The sequence below is a fragment of the Lissotriton vulgaris genome, chromosome 1_1 (assembly GCF_964263255.1).
Source record: "Lissotriton vulgaris chromosome 1_1, aLisVul1.2, whole genome shotgun sequence".
Taxonomy (NCBI): Eukaryota; Metazoa; Chordata; class Amphibia; order Caudata; family Salamandridae; genus Lissotriton; species Lissotriton vulgaris.
In genome coordinates this window covers 1,921,302,373-1,921,325,927 of record NC_141685.1, presented here as the reverse complement: position 1 = coordinate 1,921,325,927, position 23,555 = coordinate 1,921,302,373, and the positions used below count along the sequence as shown (strand labels likewise).

Genomic DNA, 23,555 nt, shown 5'->3' with positions numbered 1-23,555 from the left:
AAATAGACAAAGAAAGCGTGGATGGAAAAGAACTTGAAAAAGTGTAATAAAGGGGAAGGGAGCATCTGGTCTTGGATGGATTATGAATGAGGAGCAGAACTTTGGGCCAAGCACAAGCTTATTGTTTTACAAGTTAAGCACTGACTAATACCAAGATAATCATTCGGTTACACTACCAGGTCTCCATGGGGGGTGTTTGCACTTAAATGTAAAATAGAAACCGATGCGTTTTGCACTGTGCAGCACGTGTAGTGCTAGTTTGAAAAATTAGTGGACAAAGTCAATATGGTCTTCTGATTTTATTGCTTTTTTTAGGGGTTCAGCCTCTGCTACTCTAGGCTTCAGGTTAGATAGATGGGACAGTGATGAAAGGCACACTATGTGATCATCCGAAACTTACTAGAACAGTTAAATAGATTACCTTTTGCTTACAAGTACATGACACACATATTTGGATCTGTCTTACTGTCAAATATGTCTTTTCTCTCTGTGAAGATTTACTGTCAATCAGTTACATATGTCTAAGTTACAATTCCATAAAAAAGATATTGCCAGCAGTGCGTCTAAAAATATTCAGTATTTTGTTGTGCACGTCAAATCTCTTTAAATACCGACAACCTCTAAGAACACAGCACTGTCACTTTCCTTTACATTCAGAGGTTCACAGCCAAGTCACTGAAAAACAGACTAGAAAGATCCTCCTTCAAGTTTTGGCTGCCTGTAAGGATTTGTCAAAAGCGATTCTTTTAAACAAAATAAACTCACCATTAAAAGAATTCCCATCACTAGGTCTTATTCACTTCTGCCTCCTTGTGTTGACAGGTACAATTTAGTCTGCAAAAATAAGAAGAAGTATTATATTTTAGTTATTGTATACCATTGTTCTGGATTAATGTACAATAATTTAAGTTTATTTCAAATAAGGATAAACATTGAAACCGCACCCATTAAATAGCTTTTCGTGCCATTTCAAGAAGAGTTCTTCTCTTTGCAAGTAATGATGAGTGTATGTTACCCATTTTCTAATTTCCCTTTGGTGGTGGTCGATTTAGTTTAAAACAGTGGTCATGCTGTAATTTCACATCATGGTAATAAATCCTTTTCTGTAGGTTCCAATATTACCCATGCAGAGCCCTATCATGATATAATGAATTTAACGCGGTTTAACGGGTTACTGAAATTAGCACACCCGACCACTATTTTTTGCCACTTATGACCTCTTTTCACACGTGCACATTTCTCCATTTGTTTCCGATCGAAAGTTATACGTTATGTTGTGAAAACAACTCAAGAGTACAGTGTTGGTGCCATGACATATTCTCATTTATGCTGTACACTTGCATTTGGATAACTGGCACGCACGTAAAGGGTCCCAATGTGAATTCTAATAGTGCTTTAATTACGAGGGAACAGCTGCAAAATGCTTTTCTAATCCATTACAACAAACTTCCTTCTCAATTAGCCTTAGCTCACTCTCCTCCCAAAAGAGGCATATTTATCTAAATCCAGTGCCCCATTGTTTAAGAGCCATAGACACGGGTTTGGGCAATGGCCTCTGAAAGAAGCTCATGGAAACACTGCTAAATCCTCATTTCAGTCTTCCTTCCACATGCCCATCTACGACCCCCTTCTACCGTAAAGATGTTCCCCAGTAAGTCGTGAATATGCTCATATATGCCTAAAAGAAACGCCAAACCCTCGGATACCTGTTAAACGGCGAAGGCATGTTAGTGAGATGGATTATTGTGGGGAAAGCCTACAGTGATGGTGTTGGGTCTTATATTAATAGGAGGTGCAGGTCACCTTGAGGGAACTGACCAATAGAATGAGGTGCATGAGCTAGAGCTGAAGATGGTGGGTGACCCTATATGTATTGTTTTGAAAGAGTGCCCTTCAGTTCCCTGCTGAGCCTGCTCCCTTTGAGTTGTATCTGTAATTCCATGGATACATTAAGAGAAGACGTCAGCTATGTAGCTCTTTTGAAATGGGTACTGTGCCCTGCTTTCTAAAGGGATGGTACAAGTACTCTCCCCAATAGCATAACAAAGCTTGAGGTGCCCCTCTGCAAGCTACATGGAGCCTTCCCCCCTTCGGGCTCAGTCAAGAGCTGTCACGCCAGGGTACTGTGCTTGACTAATCCACTGACTCTCCCATTTGAAAGGTATTTTCATTGAAATCTGTGACCAGTGGCCTCTTTTCTTGTTACTTAGCTGGACTGAGGGTGGGCTGGACCTTTATACTGAAACTTGAAAAAGGGGGGGTGCCCAAACCTCATATCATAGTCATACAGTTATTTCATCGAGACCAAATGCCAATTGATTAGACCAATTTATGTTTTGTTTGCCAAATGCTTAGTTTGTAATGCCATGTTGTATATGTTGTAAATGTATATTCTTTTTTGCCTATGAAAAATAAGTTAAGAAAAAGGATATAAACAAAAAATACGAATAATTGGTATAAATAAAAGTACCTGACCAGGTCTAATCAATTGGCATTTGGTCTTGATGAAATAACTGTTTGACTATGATATGAGGTTTGGGCACCTTCCTTTTTTCAAGTTTCAGTATAAAGGTCCAGCCCACCCTCAGTCCCGCTAAGGACCTAACTCCTTCTTTTCTTGATAAAGCACACCAGCCAGAATTCAGTTTTCTTTGACATTTGTCAACAAGCAGGAGCTGTGGACTGCATTGACCGCGTTTCTAAGAAATCTTTAACAAGTGACATTAAGGTCTGTATTCACAAATGCTAATGATAAAGTTGTTTTTTCAGAGCTGGAAAGTCAAAAAAGATTTCATTTATGTAGAATATAATCATTTCAGAATATACTGAAATACATTCCAGAAATGATTTGAAAAGCTGAACTCTTTATTATTACTGCTGTATCAGAATGGGAGGATACACAGGATAGCACGATGTGCTCGTACGTGACCCCAGAAGGCATTATGATGCATCTTATTTGTAACATGAGTTGGTCAGGGATTCAAATGAGAATTTCGATTCGGTTATGTTAGGCTATGTCAGTAGATTCCTCGAGTGCAGCTTATCACCCTTGAGGGTTTCCAGGCGCTTAGCTGATGACATCGGAGTCTGGCTGCACGCAGTTGTTGTAAGGACTAGAGCCCTGGGCAAAGAGCCAAATCTTCAGTTTCTTTCAGAATTCCAGCAGTGACGTGGAGAACCTGACGTGGAAGGGGAAGGTCATTCCAGGTCATAGCTGCAGGTAGGGGAAGGATTGTCCTCTGGCTCAGCGTCTACATATGTAGGGTGAGTGGGCGAAGGCTTCTGGTGCTTTGATGGAAGTGGAGGCGGTGGTTGAGGTAGGAGTGTCCAGTGTTGTGCAGTGCCTTGAAAACCTATTGATGAGGCATTGCGAGCTAAACGCTAACAAATATATTAAAATATATATGTGCAATAACGATTCAATTGGTACATTAACAAACAGATGTTTAGATATTAAGCAATTTTCTCGATACGAGGACATTTTAGATTTACTTTCCTCCCTCTAGCCAAAAGTCTTTATATCTGCTTTCGGCTTGGCACCTTGCCTCTGAGATCAGTAACAAATCAATGGAATGGCACAGGCCCTCAGCATTAGTATTTGTCTGGTAGGTGGCCTGGCAGATGAAGAGGAGGCACACATATTATTCTTCTGCCCGAGTTACCATGACCCGCGCAGGAAATGGATCATTCCGGTGTGCCAAAATTTGAAACTAACAAAATATATAGTGGCCCTTAGAATACTAAGGAGTGAAACCACTCCAGTAATAGCCATTGCTCTGCGCCCATTTTTCCAGGCGGCATGGCACGAACGAGGTAGATTACTTATTGTGCCCCCAAGCGACTAGGGCACATTTTTTTGTGATTGTTTTATTTCTTATAAATATTGACTTTATCTATAACGCGGGAAGATAATTTTCATGTGTTTTTATGTATTTATTGCGCAATTTGCACATAGTTCTGCTTGACATTTGCCTCCATTTTGCACATAAGTAATGGCTAAAGATATTATGACGCTTGAACAAGTTTGGTTTCTTTGAATGAATTGTTCTGTTACATGTCTTAAAATGGTTTTATGATGTATCTATCGTAAAGTTTTTGCATGTTCGCACTTTGATGGTACTTGGCTACAAAATAAAGTTTATTACTGCTAGTATATGTGCAATATTAACGTGCACACTTAACCAAAATAAAATGCCTTTAAAAATGTGCAAAATTTTAGATAGCCACACTTACATGTACTTGGCCTCAAAACTGTATAAAGCAGCATTGCTTAATGAATAGCTTGACTAAAACGTGCTGATGCTTGCATCAAATGTTAAATGTTTTACCTTTCCATAATCATGTTTTATTAAATAAATGTTTACTATAACAGTACAACATATTTTAACTTATAGAAGGAGAGTTTGAATATTTGTTTAGAATTTTTCAATTGCTAAAATTAGGACATGCAGAATACAGTCCATAAAATGAACTTGACCTCTTTTAACATACTTGCTCTATTCCCAAGGTATGTGGACATGAAAAATAGTAATCTTTTGTTAGTGCAAATATTTCATTTTCTCCATAATCCATTGTTTACTAACATATCATTTGCTTCACTAGAAGGTTAGAAATGTAATCCTATATGTGTGAAAGGATGTTTAGAATTAAAAGGCTTGATGTGTAGTCAGACTAAAATAGCAAAGTTGCACTCTCGAAGATTAAGGTCTATATACTATTGTGTACTCGCGAGAAGGAAAGGAGGGAACTTGTTCACAGGAAGATCCCTGAAAGATGATTGGGCAAGAGGAGGAGAAGATGCAACATAACTGCAACATACATTTTGACTGTTTATAAGAGTATGAGATCTTAGAGTAGGTCTACACTTTTTCTGATGCCTTTTTTTTCCAGAGACGCTTTCCACATGCCTTTACATGCCCCAACTCTATTACCCTCGCTATTTATACAGTTGCTGCTGCACAATTTCCCTTGCCTATTGCCTATTGCTTTTAAGATTTTACTGAGTTTCATGAATGTCTATTTATTTGAGGTTCTGTTTTGATCTATTGATGACCTTTGGATATATGAGCTTTAGGCTTGATCCCAATCTCTTTCGAACTTGAACTCTTTGTGGGTTCCATCTGACACCTTTTGTCCCATTCTTAGAATAGGGATTTTCTTCCTTTATGGTCATGTTTAATGCATTGCATTTTTATTGAATTCACCAATATTTCTTTATCAATTCGGTAAACAAGTGAATATTTTGAGATTAATATGAATAAAATATATTATCCTGAATAAAGATGATCTAGTAAACTTTGAAATATTAAAACCCTTCAAATCTTTAAACATTCTCATTATAGACTGAACTTAGATCAAGACTGTGATTAATATTTATGTGATGATTTGCAGCTGATCTTCTGATCTACAACGTCTAAGCTTCGTTGACCTGTTGGGCTGCAACACTGTAATCCGTGATCAGACCTGTGTCCTTGCAACGTGAAATCAGAGTTTTATTTAAACTGATTCCAGCTAAAGCATGTGTGTGATTAGCTTGAACTGGCAACATTTCTGGACCAAGGGCCAGTACAGCTGTCTGAGGTGTGGACTGATGGGGATGCTTCGAGGGTTGTGGAGGATGAGCCTGGTGGATTTCTGCATGGTCTGGAGTCTCTGGATAAGGTGCACTGGTGTTCCTGCATAGAGTGCTTTGCCATAACCCAAACTTCTTGTGACAAAGGCCTGGGTCATGGTGCACCTTGAGTACTGGTGGAGTCATTTGAATATCTTGCATAACATGCATAGGTAACGGTGTTGATTTGAGAGGCCAGAGTAAGTTTGCTGTCTGGGATGATAAGGAGGTCTCTGGCATGCTCAGTCGGGGTTGGTGTGGGGATAAGGTCTGAAGGCCAACAGTAAGAATCCCAGTATGAGTTCTAGGCCTCCAAAATGATAAATAAATTGATGAAAGCCCTCACCCAATGCCTGTATTATGAATAGATAAGGAGATGATGAAATATCTAGACATCATTGGGGTGTGGAAGGCCCAATGGAAGAAAATATGCGGGAGGAAGAAAAAATGTTCTCTTATTTGAAGCCATTCCTGCTGTGGCACTACCTGTTTAAGATTCTCTGAGAGGTAGTTCAATTACACAATATATCAGGTGAACCTGAACCAGTACCACAAATGGGCATTATTGTGTATGCTGCAGGCTCCCTGGCTAGCAGAAGCCAAAGGTTGCATGGGAAGGAAGGAGAGATGTATTCTTAAAATACATTTAATGAGTTACTGTAGTTCAACACCTCTGCCTTGACTCAACAGAATGAGTCAAACTCCCTAATGCTTGCATTGAAAGTGCTATGGAATGGTGTAACAGATTGGCTGTGCCCCACACAGCATAAATGTCCATTCAACCCTGGTTTAGGAGAAACAGGGAAGACAGGCAGGTGTAGTTTAAAGCTGAGTGTAAACAGTGAAGTGCACAGAATACAAGGTTAACTTGATCTAGTAAATCATTTCTGAATGGCATGTGTCATGCTCTGGACACAACATAAAATGAAAGAGTATTGCAGGGGAATGCCATGGTGAGAGGGCTGCATAGGTTGTGCCATTGTCAGCAGCTGAGAGACCTTTACAAAGCAGTAGGCAACATTAAGAAAAATCAAGTGATTGAAAGAAATTGCATGCTAGAAACTAGAAGTAGACCTTAAGATGATGACATGATATAAAAATACCAGTGGCAAAGTAGCCTCTGACATAAATATTGTGCCATTAACATCATTTACAAAAATTCTACCCTTTTGAGTAAATAAAAGACAATCTACATTCAGTGGAAAAATATTTTCATAAAAGACACATAGAAGAGAATACTTATGTCAGACGACAGTTGTGTATATGATATTCTGACATACAACTGTGCTAGATGCGCTATGCTGATCAGGAATATGATCAAAGTAATATTTCTACATGGGTTTTATAAATAATGCAAAGGGTGAAACAAATTAAATGGAGAGATGACAAATCACTCTGATGGATCCAAATTACCCCTTTTTAGGGCTCGGGCCTACGTCACACACTGCGAAGCAGTGTGGGCGGAGCCAAGAGTCCTATAATCAGGGTCTCCGAAAAGCTACCCAAACATTCCTGAATGCTCGTGATTTTTCGTGTTCGTTTTTTGCCATCTGCATGGCAATTGGGCCTCGCATGCCTGTCTTTTTAGTCAGCACGCAATAGGCCATAGAGTTGCTCCACTTCCTGCATATTCCGTGCAGACACGAGCAGCAGAAGGGCATATATCATCAATTACCAGCTGTCAGGGGCCGCAGTAATTGAAGCCAGATGGTGGGTGCGCATTCAGCACTCTCCAGTTCCTTTTTTTTCTGCTGTGTGTGCGCCCCCAAGCTGGCTCCCTGCCAAAGCTTGTGTGTCTAGTTTATGTTGACTCAGATCGGCACTGCTTCAGGCAAGTCAATTTCCGTGAAATGTCCGAGTTCTCAACACATCAGAACGATGACTTATTCCCACCTTACAGTTAGTATTTATTCCGCTTGTACGTACATTGTAGATGTCCGTCTATTACAACCACAACCATTATTTTTATGTTGGCGCAGAAGATACTGCTCCTGGTAAGTCACATTCCATTAATACACAATATTAAGAACTGCATACGTGATTACAGTAAATGCTGTTAACGCTCTTAAGCACTTTTTTAGCTGGTGTTTTCAGCGATCACAGTTGTTTAATAGTAACAACTATCACTCCCACAAGGCACAGTAGTTTTTAGTCACTTGACTAATAGGAACTCTATCAAACTTTGAATGGTATCATTACGCGGTAAATACAACGGGCGAGTATAGCAGTTTTTGGCAAGACGCGATCACCGCTTTAATACAGATTCGCTGAGGTACGTTCATGATTGGCATAGAAACAATGGCCCAACCCGCAATCGATTATTGGCTCAATGAATCAGTACTCACAGTTGATCATTTTTGTGACTGAATAGGTGTTTCAAGTTAATCACCTCTTGTAGATTTTATCAAACAACTTAGAAATGCATCCACCTTGGAAAATTAATTTATTCAAAAAATAAGGAGTTTTAATGGATTATTTTTTTAGGGAGTTTCGCCAAATAGGACCACTACCGTTTTCAAACATTATACATGCCAGTAAAAGAATGTATAAATGTTAAAAGAGAAATAAGCAATCAGTGGCCTTTGTACATATTTCTGCTGTTTTTTGTACAGCACTGTGTTTTTTTTAATTTTATAACTAACCCTATGTCACTATTCTGTTGAGGCTTACACCCTTTCTATCAAAATCACTTTTTCTTTCTATTTTTCCGGCACCTTTATAGAAGCACGCTGCTCTCTTTGTTACCGTTCGTTGTTAAAAATTTTTACTAATGTATATATGAAATTTCCTCGCTGTGTTGGAGTAATCCATTAAAACTCCTTATTTTTTGAATAAATTAATTTTCCAAGGTGGATGCATTTCTAAGTTGTTTGATAAAATCTACAAGAGGTGATTAACTTGAAACACCTATTCAGTCACAAAAATGATCAACTGTGAGTACTGATTCATTGAGCCAATAATCGATTGCGGGTTGGGCCATTGTTTCTATGCCAATATTGACTACCCAGGTCCAACAAAAACCGTTTTGGGTTACCCCATTTTTTATAATGAGGTACGTTCATGAGGCATTTATAAGGTATTGGCAAAATTAATGGTCCAGGCTTACGAATTATTCACGGCAATTCATGAATATATGTTGTCGTCTTTTTAAAGGCACGATTATTTTTTTAAAGGCACGATTACTCACGAGCGATCCAGCCGAAATTTTAAAAACAACGAAGTACGGGCTCCCATGCTTCATTCATTATCTAAACCCGGGTTGGCCAGGTCCCAGGGGCAATGTTTTAATAATGTAGTAGGGGCTCACAGGCCCCCCCTACTGGGGCTCATTATGCCCCTGGGACCACCACCTCTTAGGCTTCTCAAAATAACTATGTGAGGGAGGCCCGTACAGCCTCCCTTGCTGACCCAGGAACCACTACCTCACCGAGGCTTATTTCCTCTTAAATGGGGGGAGCCTCTCAGACCCCCAAAATCCCGGGGACCAACAACCCCCGGGGCTTTATTGTAAATCTTTTGCAGGAGCCGCATGGACCCCCGCAGCAACGGGGCCGCCACCTCCCTGGGGCTTTGATTTAATTAGATGGGTGTTTTTAGATTTAGTGTGGGGTTGCCATCCCAAAATCCATAATCACCATAAACCCTAAAATTGCCACCCAAAAGCCCATACCCTCTATTAACCCAAAAATTACGCTTGCCACTCAAAAAACCATACCAACCCTAAACCCTACAATTATTCTTGCCACCCAAAAACCCAAACCCGCCCTCAACCCTAAAACTATCCTTGCTACCTAAAACCCATACCCACTCTAAACACTAAAATTACCTTGCCAACCCAAAACCCATACCGACCCTAAACCCTAAAATTGTTCTTGCCACTTCAATACCCAAGCCCACCCGAATCCCTAAAAATCCCCAGCCTAAACCATTTAAAAAAATATATATATACATTACATTTCAAATGCAACCCATGCCCACACTAAACCCTTTATTAAAAAACTTTCTCTAATATATAAAACACTTATGGCCTGATTACGACGGCAGGGAGACTGCCACCGACAGGGATCTTGGTCCATCATATTATAACTGCTCCTGGACGGGTGGTGGTCGGAAAGTCTGACCGCCACAGACTCGACAGGCGGTCTGTATCTGACCGCCTGTTGGAGCTCCCTGTAGTCCCAGAATGGCGGCAGTGCCTGTCAGGCACCGCCGTAGGGATTACAATATCCCTTTCTTCCGATCATTCTGCGGTGGTCAACCTGTAGAGGGCCCCCTTGGGCCAAGGACATAGGCACTGGGGGCACCGTAGACACCAGCTACATATCCCTACACAATGTGGTAGGCACCGCAAGGTGCTTGCCATGTAGAGCAGGCATATGTGTGGGGTGTCTGTATTGTTGTGTGGCAGGTGCTGTAGAGAGCAGCACCCGCCGCAATACAAAACATGGGCATGTGGGACTGTCCCATTGTAGGTGGGTGGTCCCAAATACGATATGATGGGGGACGGGCTGATGTCCTTCCGCCATCATAATGACCCCCTTAATGCTTACATTTAAAATATATATGCTTTTGCCATTCATGCCTTTAAAATGAAATTTGTGGTAATGGCATATGCATTATAAAATCTTGTGCGGTAATGGTTATGCGTGGTAGCGGTACTTGCATTGTAACGGCCGCATTGTAATGGTAATAAGTGGTAACAGCCTCGTTGTGATGGTGTTCCCTCCTTAGGTTTGTGTTTGTTCAATAACTCTAAATCCAAGGATTATATATTTGATGTGAAAACTACATAAACTAAACTAATGCCCACATGCATCAAGGTAAATTGCATTCGCAAACGGTGCGAATCGCAAAATTCAGCCGTTTGCGAATGCAATTTCCTTTTTTGGGATGCAACATGTTTTTTTATTTTTTCGCAATTTAAGGAATCGCAATTATGTTGCGATTTCTTAAATTTCGATTGCATTTAAGAAATCGCAATTTGTGATTTCTTAAATTCAATGCAGGATTATTTTTTTTTTGCGAATTCGCAAATAGGAAGAGGTAAATTACCATGAAGTTGAACTTCATGGTCATTTTCTTAAACTTTAAAAAATGCACAAAAGTGCATTTTTGAAAGTTTCATTTTACACACACACACATGCCCTTGGGGCATGTGTGTGTGAAAAATGTTCATAAAGTTACATTTCAGGGGTGCAGAGGGGTGGTCCTTGGGACCCCCCCTGCTCCCTTGAAATAGGATTCCCATTTTGCGATTCCTTAATTGCGATTCACAAAATGAGAATGGCTTCCCATTCATTCCGAAGGGCCTCTGGGCCCATAGGAATCAATGGGAAGGGATTCCTTAATTGCGATTCGCAAATTGTGAATCGCAATTAAGGAAAAATAAGGAATCGCTAAAAATATTGCGATTTTTTAATGCAAAGTATTTTGCGATTTCTTAATTGCGATTCCTTAATTTTCGCAATTAAGAAATTGCAAAATTTAACAATGATGCATGTGGGCCTAAGTGTAATTATGAGCATGATGTACTCCACACTGGGTTGAATGGAATGGAGTTTGGCTATTTTGAAACCAGATTCTAAATAAAATATGCTATGCTTCTGCACTGGCTTCTTTCTATTGAAAGGAATGTGTTTTGCCTAGAGTGAATAATGTCGATGACCTTCAGTTCCTAACAGGCTTCTGGTAAAGGAGAACACAAGTCACCTCTGCCCAAATATGATCAATTTATAATCATTTGATGAAGATAGGCTATTAAACCTGAAAAGCGACATTGGTTTTATGATCACCTACTTGGACATCCAACATCTACTTTCCAATTAGCAATTACTTTTGTGAAAAGATAGTCCCAAAAGCTAAACTCAGAACGACCAATTTAATCATAGCCCGCCTCCACATTGAAAGAGCAGTCGATATCTACTGAATGGGTTATTAAGCAAAGCTGAGAAGCGCAGCGCTATCAAGGCGACGTGTGCACAATCAGATTAATTAACAAAAGCTAAATGCAGTTCTCTAAAATGGAAGCGAATATGCACAGTAAGCTTTTTTCCTTCACTGCCTTCCACACATATTCTAATGATGAGGAATTCAGTCAAATACTTTCACTAAACAGACTAAACTCCCACGTGATTACTGATTTTCCAGGTATTAATATTTCAGGTTTGTGCAACCTGGGGATCTGACTCAATTAAACAAACATTCATTTTGTGTGGCTTCATTTAACACATATTTTATTTGTCCATTAAATATACACAGACAACTGATATGAAACCATGACCATCCTAAAATACTGCAAAAACATCAAAAAAACATCAATTAGACATATCAATGGCAGTAGAAAAGCACTTCCGCGCGCAGATGTGCGGGGTCACAGAGAAACAGTCAAGGCACCAGGGGCCTAATGCATGAACACATTTTCCCATAGACACAGAATGGGCAAAACCATTTAATACATCTAGCCCCAGATTTACACTTAATCCCCATTCAAAGGCACTCTCAGGCCGGCAGCGGTCAGCAGATTAAAACATGGATTGTTTCACAATCGATTGCAAGGGCCATCAAAGCAATGCCAAATGCCAAATGTCAAAGGTTATAAATGATGAGAAAGATTTTCAAAAACGCCATTACATGTTGATGCGAGATACTACATTGCTTACCAGGCGAAATTCCCATGTACACATATTTTGAAACATACTTTCTCAAACTCTCTACAGAAGCACAAATCGGCGGTGCACATCAAGTGTCGCAGCTCACAGTAAACATGGATTTTTAGCAACATAACCAACCAATATGCAATCAAGTGTGCCACATCAAGGGTAACAAAATAAGCAGCAACTTACTCAATATATAGTAGTCTTTTAAATACTTTTTAATTTCGGTCGAAGACCATCAAGGTAAACAAATCAATATAAAACAGCTGTACGACAATTTACGCAATGTGATAAATACTCGCCCTATCAGTTTTAAAGACACAAAATAGCATTTAAAAAAAAGACTCCTCATTGGTTCAAGACACATGCATATTACGTATGCTACTTTGAAGACTGCTGTGCAACACATTTAACAGTAAGTAGCATTCTTGTGGATCATACAAACACGACACTCACTTAAGACCGAGATTGTCAACTCTGACATGAAATGACGTTTACATGCTAATATTTCTCACAGCCCAAGAACCTGAACAATACAATAGAAAAATCAACATGCCAAAAGCTTTCAATGACATATGTTCCACGAACACGCAAAAGGCTATAAGAAGAATGCTTGCAAACAGTTTAGACCACTGGCAATCCATCAGTTTGGGCAAACAGTGCCACTCAAGACCAAGGGCCACCGTAAGCAATCAGCACTGACTCTGCTCCTGAGGGGAACACTTCATCATGAAGAGCCAGGGGAGAGCCCCTCGAGAAGTGAACACCAGCAACACCAAACTAGTTTCAGTGTTGTTAGGCCTCATCCGGGAGGCATAGCTTAGATCCTGTGGCACAGCTAGCAAGGGCTCCATGCCTGGGCATATTATTGGCTACCTAGGACGTAACATCAAGCACACAAATGTATCAGACAATGAGCATGATATTTTCCCAAAAAACACACAAATAAGCCAGAGACTGAAGCCACCACACCTTTGGTGTCACACTGGGTTCAAATGAGGTATCAAAATCAAGCACTGCAGCAACTCCAGCCATCCAGAGTCAAGAGCAACAGAAGCTGTGCACTTGAAGGAATGGTTTATTTGTAATAAAGATGGTTATTGTGTTGTTGGACTAAAATGATTAATTTCATGGTAATAATTTGTGACATTACCAGAACTGATAGTGATGAGGAATCTGCTGCAGACGTGATCCCCGATGACAGCTCACCATGATGATGCAAAGTGATGTGACAATGTATACACATTGTACCTCCGTGTACAATTTTTCTCTAACAAGTCGTATCTCTATGTGAGTTTTATCTCTAAAATTCCATTAGGGCCACAGTGGCTCTTATCCCCCCTCCCATCACGATTTTGTCAAACAATAGCTCATTTCCATCCCAACAACAAAACCTGCACAACAGCTGCCATATGCACACACTGCATGACTTTCATCCACTCACAGTACATCACTAATTAGAGAGGTGGGGATGGTTGCATCTTCTATTTGTTTGTCTTCACCACTTATTTCTCATTCTCTGAATACAAACTTATATGTAAATGTAAATGTACATGTATTTATATAGCGCAAATCGCCCACATCGCAGGCATCTATGTGCTTGCTTAGGGAACCCGTCCTGGTATTCCCCTGTGAGATACCCCAGCAGGGTATCCACAAGGTGAAAGCCAGGCATCCCGCCGCGAGGGGCCGTTGTGGAGATTAAGCAAGCTATTGCCCAGAGTCGCAGAGTGTGAACCCGTGAGTCGAGTAGGCACCGGAGTGAGAATTATCAAGTCCGTGGAATTATTGAGCCCAACCCCCGTCGGGGAATTGAACCCTGGTCCAGGGCCGATCTCAGTTTCCGGGTCTGCCGCCTCTAACCCCTGAGCCACACTTCTCCACAACAACATATATGTTGTACTACCCTGAACATCTGAACACTGTGCTCCTCAGCTGTCTTCTATAAAAGCTCGTGTATTTATTGAGGAGATTGATCAAGTGCAGAACATCTCTGACACAATTTTAACTTCCACAACCACACCTAACCCTTTAACATGGACAGCCATATTCATCAGCTGGTAGCCGAAATATGCCTGCTAATATTGATTCACTCTAGTTAACAGCATTAGGAGCTCATTTTCCTTGCTGACAACCTGTTTTTAGGGCTCGGGCCTACGTCATACTGCATAGCAGTGTGGGCGGAGCCCAAGAGTCCTTGTGTGAGGGTCTCGGAAATCTTACCTAACACATTCCTAGCTGCTTGTGAATTTTTGTCCTTTTTTTTGCCAGCTGCAAGGCAATTGGGCCTCGCATGCGTGTGTTTTTGCAAGAGAGCACGCAATAGGCCATAGGCGTTTGAGTTGCTCCGCCTAGTGCATATTCCCTGCGGACACGAGCAGCAGAAGGGCATATTTCTTCAATTACCAGCTGTCAGGGGCCGCGGTAATTTAAGACAGATGCTGGGCGCGCGTGCACCACTCTCCATTTTTTTTTTCAGCTGTTTGTGTGCCCATGCTGGTTTGTGTAGTGGAAAGCTGAGCACGATGACTGCGTGGCCACCACCATTGCACTCGCCCCAGACCCCCTTGCCTACGGGGGCGCGCGAGCACTACTCTCCAGTTTGATGCTGGGCGCAAGTTTGAAGCTGCGCTTTCTGCCTGTGGAAGCGGCGGAAAATAAAAGTTCGTAGCTTCATACAAAACAGTTAAACGGACTCAGACGCTGGAAACCACCATTTTTAAAAAAAAAAAGACTGTTTGACTCTCGCTGCCAGCCGCGAGTTTGGGAAACGATGACTGCGTGGCCACCCCCGTTGCTCTCGCCCCAGGCCCCCTTGCCTACGTGGGCGCGTGTGCACCACTCTTCAGTTTGATGCTGGGCGCAAGTTTAAAGCTGCGCTTTCTGCCCATGGAAAGTGAAAGTTCGTAGCTTCATACAAAACAGTTAAACGGACTCAGACGCTGGAAACCACAATGTTTTTTAAAAAAAGACTGTTTGACTCTCGCAGCCAGCCGCAAGTTTGGGAAATGTGTGTCTACCTATATTTATAAACGGTTTCTACATCCGCAAAAAGGCAATTCATGGCTTCTACCTGTGGGACATATGCTTACAATTCAGTATAAGTGGAAAAGATATTCGTTGTCACGAAAACAAACCCACTAAATGCGGAGCATACCAAACTCCAGCTGCTTGTTGACAGCTGGGTGTTCCCGCCCCGTCCGCATTCTGTTATGCAAATTACGAAGCAGAAAAGCAGATCAAGCTGTCTAAAGGCACCTGAAAGCAAGCGATGCACAAGCTTTGAGCACAGCAGAGGTGTGCCAGACAACACGCTTAAAATCTCAGGTCAGAAATTCAAAAATTGCTTGTACCTCAGAAAAAGCAACACTTTCCACAGGGTTTAGCGGTATTCCGCACAGAGGTTTTATTGCTGGCAATACTGATGAAAGGGAAAGCTCTCGGTCGTGATTGCATTTGTGAATATAGACATCTGCGAGTGTCATTGAATCTTAATGTGCGGAGGAATCATGGGTGAGTACTCGCCCTGAGGATTACTACAACATATAAAAGACACTATGTATACTCGGAGGGTTCCTCCAACATACATCAGATGGAGTATGCAGTATGAGGATTTTTACAACATGTATCAGAAATTGTATGTACCCTGAGAGTACCTTGGCCAGCAACGAGTGCGAAGGGAGACAGACCGCTGCCTTTAAAGCAACTACGGGGTTCATGAGACTGTGACACCTTTGTGGCGAGCGTACTCCAAACGGATGCACGCTTTCTTGCAAGGTAGCGCTGTGATACCCATCATCGAGGGCTGTGGGCGTTTGTATTTAGTGGAAGACGTCAGACCGTAGCAGGGTCTCTATCACGTTCCCGGTGACCCACCCTTGCTTTCGCCGTGGGGGCGGGGAGGGTGAGTGTGTACAAAGCACAGCTGCTGGATTCCAGGGAGCTCACTCCCAGAGATGAATGAATTCCTTCAAACACCACAGGCGCCTGGTGTAACCAAAACATCGTAGTGACAGATCCATAGCCGCATGTCTTGGGGGAGCAGCAGGTCCTCCAGAGTGGCCACGCTATGACTCCTGGTTTATCAATACTCGAAAGTGTAGATTCTGTGACCCCGTGCTAATACAACATGCCTGTAAATCTTCTATCATCCCAAGGCCTAGGAGTACACAGTGCTTTCAAGTAGAGAAGTCTAAACTAGAACCTAGATCTTCTGAATTCACAGCCAGAGTGTTTCCAGGTGGTCTCCCTTATGCGTAATGAGATGGCAGCCTCCCCATGGTCGCGTTCAGAGCATTGAACAATGATGCATTATGTGCCAGGTGTGAGAGCGATTTGTGAGAGGCAGCTAACAAGTGTAGACATGCCAGTGACTAGGTGAAATTAGACTGATCATTGTTATAGAGTACACACTAAAGTAGATCATCAATTCGTGCTTGGCTCTAACCCACACCTGGTGTGCTTTAGTGAAAAATGTGAAACCATCTCGCTTTGAAGAGTTTTCTGTGGTATCTCAGGGACTTGGAAAGTTGATTCCTTTTACTATGCTGGCACATTGTTTTCAGTTAGACCAATCAAAGGCAATCAGACGTCCAAGTGCAGATTGTGAGTGCAGAGTGTGGAGTGCAGATTGTGAGTGTAGAGTGCAGAGTGTAGAGTGCAGAGTGTGAGTGCAGAGTGTGAGTGCAGAGTGTGAGTGCAGAGTGTGAGTGTGAGTGCAGAGTGTGAGTGTAGAGTGTGATGGTAGAGTGTGAGTGCAGAGTGTGAGTGCAGAGTGTGAGTGAGAGCAGAATGACAGAAGTGAGTGCAGAACAAGTGCATAGTGAAAGTAGAATGACTGCAGAGTGAGAGTGAGTGCAAAGTGTGAGTGAGTGCAGAGTGCTTGCAGAATAAGTGCAGAGTGACAGTAAGTGCAGAGTGAGTGCATAATGCTGAGTGCAGAGTGAGTGCAGAGTGAGTGCAGGGGCAAAGGGAGTGCAGTTGCAGAGTGAGTGCAGGGTGAGTGCAGAATTAGTGTAGAGTGAGAGTGAGTGCAGAGTGAGAGTGAGTGCAGAGTGAGTGAGTGTAGAGTGAGTGCAGAATAAGTGCAGAGGGAGAGTGAGTGCAGAATAAGAGAGAGTGCAGAGTGAATCCAGCGTGCAGAGTGAGTGCAGAATGACTGCATAGTTAGAGTGAGTGAGTGCAGAGTGTGAGTGAGTGCAGAATGTGTGCAAAATGAGTGCAGAGTGACAGTGAGTGCAGAGTGAGTGCAGAGTGCTGAGTGCAGAGTGAGTGCAGGGACAGAGTGAGTGCAGTTGCAGAGTGAGTGCAGGGTGAGTGCAGGTGCACAGTCAGTGAGTGCAGAGTGAGGGCAGGTGCAGAGTGCACAGAGAGTGAGTGCAGAAAGAGTGAGTGCAGAGTACAGAGTGAGTGCCGAATGAGTGCACAGTGAGTGCAGGTGCAGGTGCAGAGTGAGTGCAGAGTGAGTGTAAGTGCGGAGTGAGTGCAAAATGAGTGTCAGTGCAGAGTGCATGTAGAGTGAGTGCAGGTGCAGAGTGAGTGCAAAGTGAGTGCAGGTGCAGAGTGAGTGCAAGTGCAGAATGACTGCAGAGTGAGTGTGACTGCAGAGTGACTGCAGCATGAGTGTGACTGCAGGGTGACTGCAGAGTGACTGCAGAGTGAGCGTGATTGGAGAGTGAGTGTTGAGTTAGTGCAGGTACAGATTGAGTGCAGAGTGAGTGCAAGTGCAGAATGACTGCAGAGTGAGTGTGACTGGAGAGTGACTGCAGCGTGAGCGTGACCGCAGAGTGACTGCAGAGTGAATGCAGAGTGAGTGCAGGTACAGATTTAGTGCAGAGTGAGTGCAAGTGCAGAATGACTGCAGAGTGAGTGTGACTGGAGAGTGACTGCAGCGTGAGCGTGACCGCAGAGTGACTGCAGAGTGACTGCAGAGTGAGTGCGACTAGAGAGTGACTGCAGAGTGAGTGTGACTGCAGAGTGCCTGCAGAGTGACTGCAGAGTGAGTGTGACTGCAGAGTAACAGTGACTGCAGAGTGACAGTGACTGCAGTGTGTGAGTGTGCAAGGTAAAAGTGTGTGAGTGTGCAGGGTGAACAGTGTGTAAGTGTGCAGGGTGCACAGTGTGTGAGTGTGCAGGATGAACAGTGTGAGACTATGCAGGGTGAACAGTGTGAGAGTGCAGGGAGAGCAGTGTATGAGTGTGTAGGGGCACTGTGTGAGTGTGCAGGAGACGAACACTCAAACTAAGTCCACCACACACATACATAAGACCACACATAAAACACCACATCACACACACCACACACACATACACCACACAAACATACCTCACTCACACACCCCACACACACCAGCCTCTCACCACCTCACACTCACCCCCACAGACTCACCCCCACAGACTCACCACTACTCACACAACCACAACCACCCACCACCAGCAGTCAGTGCACGCTTTCACCAGGCGCAAACACCACCAGCCATCAATGTACGCTTTCATCAAGCACAAACACCACCAGGCGTCAGTGCAGGCTTCCACCACGCACACAACACCAAATGTCAGTGCATGCTTTCACCAAACACACACAGACACACCACCAGCCGTCAGTGCACACTTTCACCAGTCACACACAACACCAGCCGACAGTGCATGCTTTCAGTAGGCGCACTTGCCACCAGCTGTCAGTGCACCCTTTCACCAAGCACACACACCACCAGCGATCTGTGCACGCTTTTAACAAGCACACACACCACCAGCCATCAGTGCACAATTTCAACAGGCAGACACACCACCACCCATCAGTGCACACATCAATTGTTAGCACATCCACAATTAACTATTATAGCAATTTCAATATGGTTTACTTTACTTTTAAACATATCCATCTAAAGCGCGGCATGCCACCATTCCTACTATTCCAATCCAACACACATATTTCCACTACACACCACATGCATACACTCCATAACACATGGCTAAAAGACATTGCCATTTACAATTCCATTAGCTCTAACTCAAAAAAATTCGAGACCTATTGGATTTCTAATGCTTGTTTGACAAGCATCAGTCGGCTCTTCTTTCCCACCTCATCTCTCATTAGTGTGACCATGCCGTTCCCTCTATTACTCCTTTACGCATGCACAACTGGCCCCTATTTTCATGTATAAATTTCTTCTTGTGTCTGTTCTTCGATAATTGGACAGTGTCCCTCAATTCTTAGGGCCAGATGTAGGTGGCCCAATACCGGTCGGTAACGGCCGAAATTACCGAATTTCGGCCGTTACCGACCGATATTGGGCATTTGGGATGTAGGTGGCTACATTTCATATTCGGTAATTTAAGGAATCAGTAATTTAAGGAATCAGTGAATTACCGAATCCTTAAAATACCGAATCGTCAAATTACCGAATCTGAAATGTTGGGAGCACTCAAATGAGTACATTGCACTGTTAAGGATTCAGTATTTACCACCAAATAAAGGCTGGTGGTAAATTTCGAAAACCTTTAAAAAAAAGCAATTTTGTGCTTTTTTTACTGTGCCATGTGGCAGACATACATGCCCTTAGGGCATGTATGTGTGCCACATGTGCACCCATGCACTATTCAGGGGTGCAACAGGGTGTCAATGTGACACCCTGCCACCCTTGCATGAGTTCCCCCTATTACCGATTCAGTATTTACCGAATCGGTAATATTAAATGGCTTCCCATTCATTCCTATGGGCCTCCAGGCCCATAGGAATGAATAGGAATTACCGAATTGTTAAATACCGATTCTTAATTACCAAATCTTACCGATTCGGTAATTTTTACCGAAAATGTATCTACATCCCATTTACCTATTCTTAACCCGTTCGATGCTGATGACGGAACCGCTCCGTCATCAGCTGCGGTTGGGCTGTGTTGATGACGGAGCGGTTCCGTCAAGGCCCTGCCGCTGCGCCTGCGCGGCGCGTTCTATTGAGCGGGCGGGGCCATGACGGAACTGCTCCGTCACAAGCACAGCCCAACCGCGGCTGGTGACGGAGCGGTTCTGTCACCAGCATGCGGCCGCCGCGCGGCCGCCCTGCTCACTTAGCGCTGCGGCGAAATAGCCGCCGCAGCGATGCGGTTAAATACCGAATCGGTAAAATTCGGTATTTAAGAATAGGTAAATTGGGATTACCTACAACTGGCCCCAAGTATCCTAATAACCTTGCCTGACCTTTCCCTCACTGTGTCAATAAACATGCAGATAGTTGTCATAGCTCCCTTCCTTCATTACACAGTTCCCTCGTATTCCTGTTTAACAATCCTCTATCAAGTCCAAAATGTATAAACAACAATGCTAATGGTTAAAGAAATGGTTTCCTTGAATAACTTCTCCTTTAATTCCCGCTTCCATTTACTCTCTTTTCCCATCGTACCAAAGTCATCCAAACTCATATCTTCAGAGACCTACTCTGAGGCATTTTGTCACTGTGTTGGGCTGTCATCACTTATTAGGTAGCATCCAGAATGGATACAGCTGTTAAACACTTGTGTCCCAGGCTGACTTACATGATAGCTCTTCATGTTGCTATCCAATGCATCCCCTGTTGGCACTTCATCTCATGGTGGGTTGGAAATCAATAATTTAAACTGATTGTTCAGTTAGTGCTATATTCCCTAGTTAAGGGGCATGACATGTTTGACCCTCTACTTCAATATATCTGCCAGAGGATGCAAAACAAGGCAGTTCAGCGGGCTCAATCCCCTGCTGCTTACTTCCCAGCATAAACAGAGTACATTTGCCTTAGATAAAAATTCCTTCTCTCAAACAAGTATTGTTTAAGTGATGTTTTCAGGGTCCCCCAAGTAAAATTCTCTGGTGTTTTCAAGGACATCAGTGATCCTGAATTCTGTGCCAATGGGTACCATTGTTTTGGACTGCTCAGCAACATCCCTGCAAGGGTAGTACAAATACACAGTCATAAGTGCCCTTCAATGTTGGAATGACAGATATGACACTATAATGCTTTAAATGTAATGAATTTGAGTTTCTAATGAACGAGACTCATCAAGCCAGTCACATTGTTTCCTCCACATTTCTCTTGACATAAAAGTAACGACAACCACAACATAAGTATTCTTTCGTATCACTTCATAGTAGCTATTCACACTTGCATTTCTTTACCCACAGTGCTACTAACCGAGGACTGCTGATGGGTCTCACCCAGTGCTTACTTTGTAATAATTAATAGTACTGGGGCCCTTGTCAGGAGACCATTTCAGCGCCACCCGTTGCCACGACCAGCACAGCCAATGACAGTACCAACATAACAACTAGCAATCGCACTCCTACAAGTCTGACAATTCGAACTGTCGCAGGCCCCCAAAGCTATAAGAATGGCTTGGGCAGCAGGCATTAGTCATTTATAACATATACTGAATTAATAAACAACTTTTGTGCTCATCTCTAAACTAGATAGACAGCACCACCATAATGTGCTCCGTCATACGTGCCAGTTTTGACAATTGACTGTTGCTGTGGAGCACCAGAAACCACCAGCTGAAATTAAGCACTGTTCACACCGAGCATCTGACGGACATCAAGGATGTCTGCATGGAATCTACAATTAATACGCTATACCCAAGGGAAAGTCATACACTCTAAGACAAACTACTGAGGGTTATTTCTATGCCTTTAGACTCAATGTTTAGCACAATAGCATACACATTTTACATTTTAATTAAACTTCACTACTATCAAGTATCTTTGGATAGAATAATAGCCTGTATTTCTATAGAACAACATACTTCATTTCTGAATGCTAGAAATAGCAGGTTTTTTAATCTTACCCAGTAAAGAGGTGTTTTTGAATAATATTCAAAATTATAAAATTACCTCTAATCTGAGGTATGATGAAATAAATAACACTGAAACAATGACACCCACTCTTGTAATGTTTATGCCTGTGTCTAAAAGATATTTATTAATATAGTTCTGGCACTCCTCGGTGCCATCTTGCAAGGCAGCTAAGTATACACATGGTACAATAGTTCAGTAGCTTGAATACATGTACCTAGCGGCAGGTATCATTCGTGAGGGTAGTAAAGTGTTATGACAAGCACCAAATGACAATTTATTCTGTTGTGGTCATTATACTGGACAATACTATCATCCTATTTCAAGCCAAAACTCTTTTTCCCCACATCCAAATACTGGCAAAAACCTACACCAAAACCGTGTGTTCATTGCTACATTGTAAGACATTTTGTCTCACAGCATCGACAACACAACATTTGCAACATTGTTTAAAATGCCCAACTGACCACGTGGTTTCTCAATGAAGAGAGAAAATAAAGCATGGTCTCTCCAATGTGTGCACGTCCCCATCTCCGAGACCCACCAGGTAACATCAATGAGACCTCCGACAGAGAAAGTCTGTATATATTGAAAACATTTCATTTATGTGCAAAAAGATATGCATTCTATTAGAACGGTTCAAAGAGCCTCACTTTGAGACAGTTGTTTCTGTAACCTACATTTATGAGCGCGTGAGATCAGGGTCACTGTTTCAACTGATGAAGTCATACAACATGGACTAATGGTGTTAGTACTTCAGATGCTTTGGGAAGACCTTTCCGACTAAATATCATTTGTTCGCATCTCACATGTTTTTGGTGTCAGTCATATACCAAGATCGCCTTAGACCATCATTTCAGCAAGATGAGTTTACAGTGGCGGCCCAAAGTGTAGCTGAGCAGCGGGGCTGGCCACACAAGCGCACACGCACATACACACTCATTGACACCCATCCATAGACAAGAACACATACATACACACAACATCCATTCACAAGGACATGCACACACCCATGCACAGCATCCACTAGCAAAAACACAGCAGTGGTGCGGAACAATTTCCAGAGTGGGGGTGCTGCCGTCAGTGTTACATCACCCACGTCAAAGGGATTGAGAAAAATATAAGCGTCACACAAAGAATAAGGACAGCAAATGAACCATATCCATTCAGCAGCTATGTAGCACATTGTCACAAATGTATTATTAAAGCATGGTGTGGTAGTGCACTGTCATTTACAGACCACACATTTTTCATTGAAATGGACACTAAATTTGCGGACATGCAGTTTTACTGATAAAACAATATAGCACATAAATGACATGTGGAAATCAGGTTTCAGGTAATAATTATCATTTGTGCGCCACTAAGTAAATTGTTTTTGTTTGTTTTGGTCAAATTAAAATAGTGCTGCATTGGGCCTTTTTTTATTTCTGTTTTCTTTTGAAATATTTGTACAGTCTATTTTCAGG

At 42.5% G+C, this 23,555-nt stretch overlaps 1 long non-coding RNA gene across 1 annotated transcript in view; it reads right to left on the bottom strand.

The window, feature by feature from the left end:
* LOC147751394 (uncharacterized) overlaps positions 1-23,555 on the bottom strand; it is a 575,722-nt gene that overhangs the window by 66,849 nt on the left and 485,318 nt on the right. The window contains exon 3 of the long non-coding RNA XR_015299990.1: positions 766-834. This is a non-coding gene — a long non-coding RNA (uncharacterized LOC147751394). The remainder of the gene's footprint in view (positions 1-765; positions 835-23,555) is intronic.